The sequence below is a fragment of the Asterias amurensis genome, chromosome 6 (genome assembly GCF_032118995.1).
Source record: "Asterias amurensis chromosome 6, ASM3211899v1".
Lineage (NCBI taxonomy): Eukaryota > Metazoa > Echinodermata > Asteroidea > Forcipulatida > Asteriidae > Asterias > Asterias amurensis.
The window spans coordinates 24,415,242-24,424,477 of NC_092653.1; the positions used below are offsets into that span (position 1 = coordinate 24,415,242).

General features: G+C 35.2%; 1 long non-coding RNA gene across 1 annotated transcript; it reads right to left on the bottom strand.

Annotated features, from left to right (window-relative positions):
* Window positions 1-3,763: 3,763 nt before the first annotated feature.
* Window positions 3,764-7,622, bottom strand: LOC139938433 (uncharacterized). The gene is made up of 5 exons (XR_011786158.1): window positions 7,526-7,622; window positions 6,856-6,962; window positions 5,713-5,824; window positions 4,979-5,100; window positions 3,764-4,333 (listed from the first exon to the last, which is right to left on the bottom strand). It is a non-coding gene; the product is annotated as an uncharacterized lncRNA (long non-coding RNA).
* Window positions 7,623-9,236: the final 1,614 nt, after the last annotated feature.

Below are 9,236 nucleotides of genomic sequence, written 5' to 3' on the forward strand. Positions count from 1 at the left end.
TACCGCATTTGGACTTAGAAAATTTTTCACAAATTTCTCACCAAAAGTTTTGCCTGGCTCAAGCCTTGGATTTCTAGCTGATCTGAGGGTTGACCAAGGGCCTTGCTGGCTCAGATTTCTCGGGGCTGAGGGGATGGAGGGCTAAAAGGCAGTCAGTAGAGCTGGGCTGCTGATGGGACTGGAGTTCTTTAAGGCAGTCACTGGAGGTGGGCTTCTGAGGGGCTGGAGGGTTGGATGGCAGTCACTGACTGATCTGAGGGTTAGGGTTGGGGTCTTGGAGGACTGGATGGCTGGCAGTGGTGTTGGGCTTGGAGAGTTGGGGTTAGGGTCAGGGCTGGATGCCTGGCAGTGGGGTTGGGCTGCTGAGGGGCTGGATTGATGGTACTGGACTAGGGTCTGGGATGTTTCTGTAATAAACTGGAATTTGGTGATTAATTCAAATGTATAAATTGAGTGTTATATGGCAGTCGCTTTGGTTGGGACTGCATGGCTAGTAGTGGAGTTGTGCTGGGAGGGCTCGCGTTAGGGTTAGGGTACGGGCTCGCATTAGGGTTTTTAGGGTATGGCTTGCGTTAGGGTTAGGGTACGGGCTGGATGGCTGCGGGGAAGGCTTCCGAGGAACGAATGAGGCTGCTCCAGACTTTAAATATTTTACGCAGTTTTTGATGAAGGTTCGGTGACCATATTTTGCAACGCAATTTTAAAGGGTGGCTATTTAAATCTGAAGTTATTTTTAAAGGTGTGGTATTTTATTTATTAAAGGTTTGATTAGATTTGGTGTTTAAAGGTTTGGTATTTTATTTATTAAAGTTTGCGTAGGTTTTAAATGTGTTTAAAGGCACTTGTAGGTTTTTTATTTAAATGTGTGGTATTTTATTTATTAAAGGTGTTTTAATTTTATTTATTGTAAGCTTGAATACAGAATTAGTTTTTAAAGGTACATTATTTTATTTATTTACTTGATTTTGGTTTTAAAGGTGTTGTTTTATTTACTGCGGGTTTAACTATAAATTTAGGTTTAAAGGTACATTATTTTATGTATTGATGGTTTAACTAGATTTTGGTTTTAAAGGTATGTTAAGTTTTTTATTTATAAATATGCAGTGCTAAATGGCAGTCACTAGGGCTGGTATTTTATTTATTAAAGTTTGTGTAGGTTTAAGATGTGTTTAAAGGTACTACAAGTTTTGTGTTTAAAGTTATATGTATATTTGTGTTTAAAGGTTTGGATTTTTATTTATTAAAGTTTGCGTAGGTTTTAAATGTGTTTAAAGGTACTTGTAGGTTTTTTATTTAAATGTGTGGTATTTTATTTATTAAAGGTGTTTTAACTTTATTCATTGCAAGCTTGAATACAGAATTAGTTTTTAAAGGTACATTATTTTATTTATTTACTTGATTTTGGTTTTAAAGGTGTTGTTTTATTTACTGCAGGTTTTAATTATAAATTTAGGTTTAAAGGTACATTATTTTATGTATAGATGGTTTAACTAGATTTTGGTTTTAAAGGTATGTAATTTTTTTTATTTATAAATATGCAGTGCTAAACGGCAGTCACTAGGGCTGGTATTTAATTTATTAAAGTTTGCGAAGGCTTAAGATGTGTTTAAATGTACTATAAATTTTGTGTTTAAAGGTATATGTAGATTTGTGTTTACAGGTGTGGTATTTTATTTATCAAAGTTTGCCTAAGTTTTAGATGTGTTTACAGTCACTATAGATTTTTATGTTTAACGGTACCATAGATTTTGTGTTTAAAGATGTGGTATTTTATTTGTTTAAATTTGCATAGGTTTGAATTGTGTTTAAAGGTACATATAGATTTGTGTTTAAAGGTCAGTATTTTATTTAATAAATGTTTAAACACATTTTGGGTTTAACCGAGTGGTATTTTGTTTATTTAAATTTTTTTAAAAGTACTAGATTTTAAGTTTAAAGGTGTGTTATTTTATTTATTAAAGCTTTGAATAATTTACAGGTTTGACTATAACTGGAGCTTTTAAATGTGTTTTTATTCATTTATTGTAGGTTTTACTATACATTTAGTTGTTTAAAGGTGTGGTATTATATTTATTAAAGGTTCGACTAGATTTTGTAATTAAAGGCGTGGTGTTTCATTTATTAAAGGTTTGACTAGATTTTGCTGTTAAAGATGTTGTATTTTGTTAATTGATGGTTTGTTCAAGTAGGTTTGATTAATATGTCACAACATAATGCAGAGTATAACCATAATGATTTACATAGGCCTATAAACTCTAAAATGAAAGGAAAAACAGATTTTTTGCTACATTTTTAGAATAATTTTATTCAGCCATTTCAAGTTAATAAAAACTACAAAATACTGTCAATACAATTTTTAACATTAATAATAATCCAGATACTACAACTACAAAGCTTCAGAGTAAACTTTTCTGCACTGACGATGTCCAGCGCTTTAAAAAATATGATACTTTCTACAACCATTGGGTTTTTTTTCTGAACCTTTTCAAGCACAATTTATCTTAGTGATTATTTGGACACATTAATTGTTTTACTCATATTTTCCTAGTTATCTCGCAACTCTGATGACCAATCAAGCTCAAATTTCCACAGGTTTGTTATTTTGTGCATATGTTGAGATACAGCAAGTGAGAAGACTGGTCTCTGACGTTTACCAATAGTGTCCACTGGCTTTAAAGGGAACATATACCATTGGTATTTGGAATGTTTGCTTGTTTTAATACTAAATTAATGTAGATAAATACAATAAAATTTTCATTTCAAAAGGCGGTACCCTGTTTGAGTTATCGCCAAAAGTCCGGAGCTTTTATGTCCGTAACTGGAAAACACAATCTGAGAAACGTATCCGACAGAAACATTTCTCAGACTCAAATTTGGAGGGATATAAAACTGATATTTTTTCCATATCCAAATTATTATCTTGGTACTTAAACGATTCTCAAAAATGCTTTTATATCATCAAAAGCTACTGCATGTTCTTCGGACTAAGTAAGTTTTTTTTGCCACTAATTTGATGAGAGATTACCAAGTATATACCTTCCCTTTAAACTCAACCCTTTTTTGCGCAATTGTGTCCACATTATTTAAACGCCTGGTTTAATTCTCATAAAGAGGTCGACATTATACACCAAAGCTCGTATATAGGGGCTGCCTTTATATCTACTTGCTAACGTCCCACATATGCAACACCATTAAGTGAACCCCCCCCCCCCCCACCCCGGCAACATAAATTAATCTATTGCTTAAAATAACTCTAAAATGTGATGTGATCAAGCAAAATGAAATGTTTGTCAAACCAATTAAGTTTTGTTTATACAACACATTTGAATATAGAATAATCTTTGCTTTGTTTTTAAGCCCGGCCGTGTTGATACCACATTTAATTACAAAGAATAAAACTGTGAAATAAGGGCTTATTGAAAAAACCTCTGCACATTTTCTTTTAATGCTAATTTTAACCCATTTTTTTATCTAAAATTGCAAATATAATAAAATAACATGTATTTTCTCATTTAAATGTACACACAAAATCACCCCTGTTGGTCTGTTCTAGCTTGTTTCTCGATATTCATATTTCAAACAAACGACTCATTCAGCTTGATCACTTCACAAATGCATAACTGCTTCATTACTTAGTATAATTACTTATGAAAAGTACATAATTCGTCTGCTCAGAACTATTAGGCCTGTAGTGCAATTTGAATGGGTTTGATGAAATTTCTTTTGCATATTTTGGAGCTCCTGGTAATGGAAACTCATGATCAAGAATGGTCTTCAAGGCATCAAAAAGAAACTTTAAGTTTCTATTTAAAACATTGATTTGTTGAAAAAAAATAATATAATAAGCTTTTGATCAAAACAAACTGGTAAATGTGTTTTTTTAAGAGTGGTTTTCAAGGCATCAAAAAGGAACATTCAATTTCTAGGTAAAACATTGGTTTGTTAATTTAGATTTTTTCTTTGGTAAGTAAGCATATGACATTTTGATCAATACAAACTTGGAATTACAATTACTGACCTTATAGCACTGAGCTGGCGATTTATGTGCATGTTATTCATGCATTGGGGATGTACTTGACATGCAGTTATTAACATGCATTACTTTTTTTATTGTTAGTGTAAAAGAAGTAATACAACGCACCTTGCTGTTGTAACTCTTTACACTTCTAAATTAGTGATGGGAAAGGGGCATTTCACTCAATAAAGCAAGCAGCATATCCAAAGATGATTGCCATTCCATTGTTTGTCAGTTATGATGCAATCACAATGTAGAAGAAGAATTGTAGGTCTCAGGAAAATACTTTGTGACTGAGGACTCATCAAGATACCACACCTATGAAATACAAACAAATGAAATATTTACATTAAAGGTGGTTCTATAATGCTCTGAACATCTTAATTATTACCTTTTTATGCCCAAATAGAAACTGTAGATACCGGTTAATAAGTATTTAACATTAAAATTTTAATTTAGTAATAAAGAATTAAGCCCAAAATGCACCTCTCTATTTAAGAAGGTATCATTGGTAATGTGAACTTAACAAATATAATTTTTATGTTTTTTGTCTAAGTTGTAGCAGATATTCAGGGCTCAAATTTTATACTAGACCACAGGTCAATTTGAAAAACACAAGACTGCCAGACTTGTCTAGTCAGAGTCAGTCGCAATGTTGTAGGTCTCAAGACCTGGTCTCGGTCTCAAGACGGTCTCAAGACCTTTTATAGTTTCTCAGTCTTGGTCTCGGCCTGCAAAAGTCTTAGTTTCATAAGGGCTGGTCTCAATCTGGGAAAAACTGGTGTCCGTCTTGTCTCCGCTGTTAATGTCTCGGGTCTCGGCCCTCGTAACCCTCGAGTTCACTTGCCCAACACTTGCAGTAAATGGCCTAGTTCCTGTGGTCCAGTATAAACTTTGAGCCCCGTTTTTGTAAATCCATACATGTGTACAATTATTTTGCATCATGAATGATCAGGAATGTACCTTCTCAGTAGGACAAAGCTCTTGATGACGTGCAGTGCACAGACATCCACTTTATAGCTCCATGGACGGTGCACAGACATCCACTTTACAACTCCGAGGATTTCAGTTCAGCTTTGCTAGCTCTGTAACAACAAATAAAAAAGTGTGTAATGTTAAAATAGTGTTACTATGTTAGTGCATGTAGAACTTGACTTAAAATAATCGGAGCTTCAAACACCACTCGAATCCACCACTCAGTGACACACATATATTGTAGGACTCCAACTTTATGATCACTGGTCTCTTGACCATGTATTTCATTCCCTAAACCATCTCAGATCCCTCGGAAGTATAAAGCTGTAAGGATAGTGAATTTTTAACCCCAACAGAATATAGGTATTTGGCAAAATCATTTTACCATTGCTTCATCCTTCAGATGGGGCGTAAAGCTGTAGGCACAGAGTGTTGTCTAACGCATGCAAAAAGAACCCAGTGCACTTATCAAAAAGAGAAGGGGTTTGCCCCAGTGTTGGTTTGCTTGGCTGCATATTTCCCCTAGCACCTTGTAAACCATTACATGGTGCTAAGTTAAAATGAGTAGGTTTTTTAATTCAAAACGTAGTTCCACATTACCTTGCAGGAAATACCAGTGTTAAAGCACCTTAAGCATCACTGAGTGACGGATGAGCGGCTATAAGAAGCTACTATTATTATAAAAAAATAGCAATATTTGTTATTGCTTTAAGGAGTTTTACCTGCAAAGAGAGGAATCCCCTTTAAAGAAGACTGTGTACATCAGATGCATATCACATATCTAGGCGTCCTTGATGATGAATAGATCACGATATGAAGAGGGAAACTCTCGCTCTGCATCAGGAAAACACAAACAATCAAATTAAAAAATGCTTGAAGAAACGATTGTTTGATAATCACTCTAAAAAACAAATAGTAATGAAACACCTGGTCTTGAATGAAATTTGTTTTTACTAAAAATGCTTCACATGTTATGAGTGCGAGAAACAAGTGTATTTTTCTAACATTTATTAAATGTATGCAGGTTAATTATCAATTAATTGCAAAATGAAAATATGTGTGAAATTTCCACCTGTATTTTTTGTTTTAAATATGCGCATAAGTTGAACAACTAAATTAATTTCCACTGATATGCAAATAAAGTACATGATATAAAGATGGTATGATTGGAAACGGAGGGTTTGAATGGGTAACCATTTGAATCCTGGTTGGGACAATTGTGCCCTTGAGCAATGCATGTAACTGCTCTACCAGCCCGACTCCTAGTTGATGATACAAATGCCTGCATTATGGACTGTGAAGGGGTAACCCTGTTTTAGTCCCAGGAGTAGGTGACAACGTGCCTCTTGGTGACAGTTAAAGGCAGTGGACACTATTGGTAATTACTCAAAATAATTATCATCATAAAACCTTTCTTAATTACGAGTAATGGGGAGAGGTTGATGATATAAAACATTGTGAGAAACAGCTCCCTCTGAAGTGACGCAGTTTTCGAGAAAGAAGTAATTTTAGACGAATTTGATTTTGAGACCTCAAGTTTAGAATTTGAGGTCTCGAAATCAAGCATCAGATAGCACACAACTTCGTGTGACAAGGGTGTTTTTTCTTTCATTATTATCTCGCAACTCCCGACAACCGATTGAGCTCAAATTTTCACAGGTTTGTTATTTTATGCATGAAAAACACCAACTGTGAAGACTGGTTTTGACAATTACCAATAGTGTCCACTGGCTTTAAGTGTAGACCACATGTTGAAGTGGTCGTTCGTGACCTTGCAATGTTGGGCGATCTCTCATAAAAAAAAATAAACATCCTCTTACCGTCTGAAATCTTGTAATAATTAACGATTTATAAACATTATTTACCTGCTGAGGAGAAGGCATCATTGACGTTGAGCAGCAAGTACAATGCATCTACTTTTGGAGAGGTGGATGTCCTCTGACAATAACTCTGGCATCACTCTCTGGCTGACCTATGCAAACACAATAAAAGCAATACTTTGTAAGAGGGAGGTAGATGTACGTACAGACACAGTTTACAGAGCTAACACACGTCAGTGGTTATAAAGTATGGGCACTGGGAAGGGAATGGGTAGGACCATGGAGGCAGGAAGGAATGGTTAAACCTAAATTAATATTCATTATCCCTGATGCAAATTTAGATTTCATTTTTTTCATGTTTGGTGAGATTTTTGGTTGATCTTGAATGGTCTTGATATAATTATTGATCAGCTCCTTACCTAGGAACAATTCACTCCACGAGGTCAGGTCAAGAGGAACTCCTAGTAACTCATAAACAGTTTTTATGTGCCTAATTATTAAGAAGGCCTATTGATTTCACAAAACGGAGCGTGTTCCGGAATAAACTGAAAAAGAACAGGTGCACATACACCTGTTGTCAACTGTGTACTGTACGCATGTGGAGAAAGTTGTAAGGTGTAAAACTGTAAGGGATTTGACGAAATTTATGTCCAATCTATCTGTGAAAATCCTTTTTAATAAAACAAGAAACGCCACAAGTAGATTATCAACTCACCCATCGCACCTTTGTCACAAATTTGTCCTCAGAACTAGAGTAAAACATGGACTTATCGAAGAGGTACCCCATCATGTTTTGACATCTTCCATTTTGTGAGCGACGCCACAGCCTGTCACATGACGATCACAGCCCCCCCCCCCCCGAGCTACTAATTTGCATAAAGGAAGACCCTCTCTCAAAACAAAACAAACAAATTTATATGTTTTTTAAGGTATTTAAGGGGGAAAATCTATACAGAAAATTGTCTGCATCTAATGACTCTCATTTCCTGTTATTAATAATTGTTTTGATAAAAGTTGCATTATGCGGATGAACATTTTTAGCAGTAATCATTGACGTTGTCTGTTTACCCCCATTTCATATGTGCATCCGCAGTTTCTATCATCTTCGTGCACAAAACGATCGGGCGCACTATTTTGATGCACTCACTGTAGAGTTTTGCTCCTGGAGAAAAAAACAGCATCTTTGTAAGAAAATAATCGCCAAACATCGCCCCCAATTCCGTAAGAACAGGATGAAGAAACTCAGAAGGTGTTAGGTAAGTTTTTTCTTGACATTTTTATGAAACTTTGCCAATAACTGGTGGGTTGTTTTCTTGGGTTTTGAGGTGGTTTGTATGACCTTTAGACAGGGTCATCTAAACTTCAAGTTTGCTAAACTTACGGATCGTCACTGTGGGGAGTGAGCACCACTGACTATACTTTACAACTGTACTGTGACAAAATTTTCTAGAAAATGTTATAACATTCGCAAAAGAAGGTTGTTCATTTCTTTGGTGCCCATAACTTCATTGACTTCATGCCTCATTTGGAAGAGTAAATTAAATCAGAGACCTAATTGTTTTCAATGAGATGCTATACAGAAACAACCAGTGAACATTTCACATTATTTCTTGTTGTCTCATTGAAACCGACATCACATCAGAATAGTTTTGTGTCATATTCAGGAATTTTGTTCGCATTCCTTTTGATTTTTGTTTGCTTATTTTGATTGCAGCAATCAGAATAATCAGTGTGTATCTGTAGTAAATGAGGTTGGGTGGGGGGGGGGGGTCATTAAATAGCACCTACAGACTACGTTAAAAAACTTTAATTCTTTAATTCTACATTTTTCACGTTAACAAGATGGTTAATTATTCAGGAATTGAAAGTGACATGTTGGAATTTGAATACCATTTTCCACAAGAAACTTACATGTATAATCTAAGTTGTATTCTGGTTTACTTCTGGCAGGATTTGGTGAAGTTTTATTATTTTATGTAACTGTTCACATTGAAGAATAAACCGTGGGATTTATTAATTTATTATTAAAGCAACTTACTTAAGTCAAGTAAGTTTAATATTTTAGCGTGTAAAAAAGCAATTGCAAAATTGACATAAGGTGGGGGGGGGGGGCTTAGGGACAACGTTTTTTTAAACCAGTATGCGCTACTCCTAGAACTATTTCGGTTTCGTCCGCTGGAGACGATAGCGGACGAAACCGAAATAGTTCTAGGAGTAAGTATGCACATGCCATAATACTGGCGTTAGGATAAAAGACAAATTGTACAAGGTGCTTTGATTACGACTAATCTCTATTTTCTCAATCACCTCAATTAGTAGGAATGACGTATACTCTCCCAATGAATTTGGCAATTTTCTCTCCAAGTAGGCATACTGCATCCCCCATGACAGGGCATGACAGGGCAGTGTAAAAGATTGCATCTTCT